This window comes from Lathyrus oleraceus, chromosome 6 (assembly GCF_024323335.1).
Source record: "Lathyrus oleraceus cultivar Zhongwan6 chromosome 6, CAAS_Psat_ZW6_1.0, whole genome shotgun sequence".
In the NCBI taxonomy this organism is placed as follows: domain Eukaryota; kingdom Viridiplantae; phylum Streptophyta; class Magnoliopsida; order Fabales; family Fabaceae; genus Lathyrus; species Lathyrus oleraceus.
This window is the reverse complement of record NC_066584.1, coordinates 65,573,462-65,577,805: the sequence shown is the minus strand read 5'-3', so window position 1 is coordinate 65,577,805 and position 4,344 is coordinate 65,573,462. Positions and strand designations below refer to the sequence as shown.

At 26.5% G+C, this 4,344-nt stretch overlaps 1 pseudogene; it reads left to right on the top strand.

Moving 5' to 3' along the window:
• Positions 1–2,776: 2,776 nt before the first annotated feature.
• On the top strand, positions 2,777–3,947 carry LOC127092109 (auxin efflux carrier component 4-like; annotated as a pseudogene).
• Positions 3,948–4,344: the final 397 nt, after the last annotated feature.

Genomic DNA, 4,344 nt, shown 5'->3' with positions numbered 1-4,344 from the left:
ATGCCAAAAAAATAACCACCAATTTTATCTTGATATATTAGGTATAAGTTCATTTCTACTTACAAACACAATTTTTCAAAAAAACATACCACATACATTTGATTTTTTTTTATGTAAATTCAAATAAAATAGAAATTATAAAATTGAAAAAAAAACATTAAAACCACTCAAATTTTTGGACATAAATTAGTTGCAATTTAACTATGATAAATTAATAGAAATTTTATTTAACTATAATTTAACCACGACAAATATTTTTATGAGACAGTTTTTAATTACAATTAAATTTTAAATTTTATATGATAATTTACCTTGCATGCGCTCAAAGACGGTGATGATTATAACTTTAATTAGTGCATTTTATTTAATTTTGATTCCTTTAATTTTTATATAAAATATTTTCCCTCAATTTTTTAACTTTAATTAGTGCATTTTATTTAATTTTGATTCCTTTAGTTTTTATATAAAATATTTTCCCTCAATTTTTTTATTGTTTCAATTACAAGTCCCTTCATCCATCTTCATTTGCTCAAAATCCTATATGATTCTTTCATAACTTATCAAAATTCAAAGTATACTAAAGGTATAAAACTATTCAGAGTAAACTCATATCTTCCTATATTATCACTTATACCAAAATATAAATGATGCCAAAAAATAACCACCAATTTTATCTATAGATATTTTAGGTATAAGTTCATTTCTACTTACAAACACAATTTTTCAAAAAAAACATACCACATACATTTGAATTTTTTTAATGTAAATTCAAATAAAATAGATATTATAAAATTAAAAAAAAACAGTAAAACCACTCAAAATTTTGGACATAAATTAATTGCAATTTAATTATGAAAAATTAATAGAAATTTTATTTAACTATAATTTAACCGCGACAAATATTTTTATGACAGAATCTTTAATTACACTTAAATTTTAAATTTTATATGATAATTTACATTGTACGCGCTCAAAGATGATGATGATGATAACTTTAATTAATGCATTTTATTTAATTTTGGTTTTTTTAGAGTGTGTTTGTTTCAAATTTAGAAGTAATATTTCTTGAAATCTTATTTCCATCATTATTATTACTTGAAATAATATTTTTATTCAAGTGTTTGGCAAAAACTAAATTTTATAAGAATATTTATAATATTTATTTAATTTAAAAATTATAAAAAATAAAATAAATAAATAAATGTGAGTGGTAACGGGGAGTTGTAGTTAATTGAACTTTATTCTTCTGAGAATGATGGATTCTCATCCTTTAAACTTTGGAATAAAAATAAAAGAACTTTGTGTTTGTTTCAAGGTTAAAAGTAATCTTATTTTCGTCATTATTATTATTTGGAATAATATTCATATCCAAGTGTTTGGGAAAAACTAAATTTCCTAGGAATATTTATAATATTTATTTAATTTAAAAATTATAAAAATAAAATAAATAAATAATTGTGAGTAGACGTTGTAGTTAGTTGAACTTTATTCTCATGGGAATGATGGATTCCCACCCTTTAAACCTTAGAACAAAAATAAAAGAACTATGTCTAAATAAAGTTCCTGGAAATAAAATATGTCTTGGAATAATTTTTTAAAAGTTGAATCAAACATGTGAATGTTATATTCCCATGACAATATTCCCATAAATATTTTTTAAAACCTTGAAACAAACACACCAACATGTGTAAATAAAGATCCTGGGAATAAAATATGTCTTGAAATAATTTTTTAAAAATTGAATCAAACATAAGAATGTTATATTCCCATAAATATTTTTTAAAATCTTGAAACAAACACACCCTCGATTTTTATATAAAATATCATCCCTCAAACTTTTTATTGTATCAATTATAAGTCCTTTCATCCATCATCATTTGCTTAAAATCTTATATGATTCTTTCAGAACTTATCAAAATTCCAAGTACAATAAAGAGTAACCTCATATCTTCCTATATTATCACTTATACCAAAATATAAAGGATGACAAAAAAATATAAAATCATTCAGAGTAAACTCGCATCTTCCTATATTATCACTTATAACAAAATATAAAGGATGCCAAAAAATAACCACCAATTTTATCTTGATATTTTAGGTATAAATTCATTTCTACTTACAAACACAATTTTTTTTAAAACATACCACATACATTTGAATTTTTTTTATGTAAATTCAAATAAAATAGATATTATAAAATTGAAAAAAAAAACACATTAAAATCACTCAAGTTTTTGGACATAAATTAGTTGCAATTTAACTATGATAAATTAATAAAAAAATTATTTAACTATAATTTAACCATGACAAATATTGTTATAAGACAGTCTTTAATTATAGTTAAAATTTAAATTCTATATGATAATTCACCTTGCACGTGCTCAAAGTCTATGATGATTATAATTTTAATTAGTGCATTTTGTTTAATTTTGATTCCTTTAGTTCTTATTTAAAATATTTTTCCTCAAACTTTTTATTGTTTCAATTATAAGTCCCTTCTTCCATGTTTATTTGCTTAAAACCCTATATGATTCTTTCATAACTTATCAAAATTCAAACTACAATAAAGGTATAAAACCATTAAACTCATATCTTTCTATATTATCACTTATAACAAAATATAAAAGATGTCAAAAAAAATAATAATAAAGCATACTCATACTAAAATATAAATGATGCCAAAAAGTAACAACCAATTTGATATTTTAGGTATAAGTTCATTTCTACTTACATACACAATTTTTAAAAAAAAATGTAGTCTAGAATTACAAAACTGACTCTCACTTTCTCTGACACCTTCTCTTTCCAAACCTCATCTTAATCTCACAAACCAGTACTTGTACAAGTACAGTACCCACCTACACATCTCCTTCCTACTCCTACTTAACTAACCGTTTTCTTCCATTAACTTCCCTTTCTCACATGCCACTAAACCTTCACTCAAAAACACCACAAAAATTATTACATTCAAAGATCTATACACTATCTTAACAGCAGTCGTTCCATTATATGTTGCTATGATCAAAGGTCTATACACTGAAAACGGCAATTTGGACTGGATGATAACGATTTTCTCATTGTCCACACTTCCAAACACTTTGGTTATGGGCCTTCCTCTTCTCATTGCTATGTATGGTGATTATTCAGGAACCTTAATGGTTCAAGTTGTGGTTCTTCAGTGTATCATTTGGTACACTCTTTTGCTCTTTCTTTTTGAGTACCGTGGTGCTAAGATTTTAATCATGGAACAGTTTCCTGAAACTGCTGCTTCCATTGTTTCGTTTAAAGTCGACTCGGATGTTGTTTCGCTAGACGGAAGAGATTTTCTTGAAACGGATGCCTCTGTTGGTGATGATGGGAAGTTACTAACACGTCGCAGAGGTCGTTTATGATGACTACTGCGTGACCGTCGAATTTGAGTGGAGCTGAGATTTATAGTCTCAGCTCCACGCCAAGAGGATCTAATTTCAACCACGCCGAGTTTTACTCCATGATGGGTTATCAACCAAGACATTCCAATTTTGGTACTAATTCTGTTCAGTCTTCTAGAGGACCCACTCCTAGATCGTCAAGTTTTGAAGAAAACGGTGCAAGTTCGCCTAGATTCGGGTTTTATCCGACGCAAACCGAGCTGATGAGCTCCAATGCAACACCAGATATCCACCCTAAAGCCACCGGAGTGGCCGTTTCCAGTGTCGGAAAACTCATGCCTCCGACAAGTGTCATGACTCGTCTCATTCTCATTATGATTTCGAGAAAACTTATCCGTAATCCTAACATTTATTCATTCGTCTTATATGGTCTCTTTTTGCATTTAGGTAAGTATTACTCCCTCCGTTCTTTTATAAGTGTCACTTTATTGAAATTTTTTTGTTTCTTTTTAATTATCACTTGCAAAATTCAAGGTAGTATTAATTATATTTTTGTCAAAATTACCCATAGATAATCATTAGAGAGAGAAAAAAAGTAAAATGAATGTAATAAATAACTAAGAGTATTATAGGTAAAAGAAGAATTATTGTTTAAAAAGTAACAATAATAATTAACTTTCTTGATATGTGTAAAAAATTAAAAAATGACACTAAAAAGGAACGGAGGGAGTATAAGATAACATATTTAGATTGAATAATTTAATTGTTAATTTATCATTTTTTTTCTCATTTATTATTATTATAATAAATCAGTTACAATTATTTTTATTGGTTATTTACAGGTGGGGTGTTCATATGCCTAAAATAGTAGAGAAATCAATTTCCATACTCTCTGATGCTGGTCTTGGAATGGCTATGTTTAGCTTAGGTTAGTGATGCAAAAATCATTTATCCAAATTCTCAAATTCCCTTA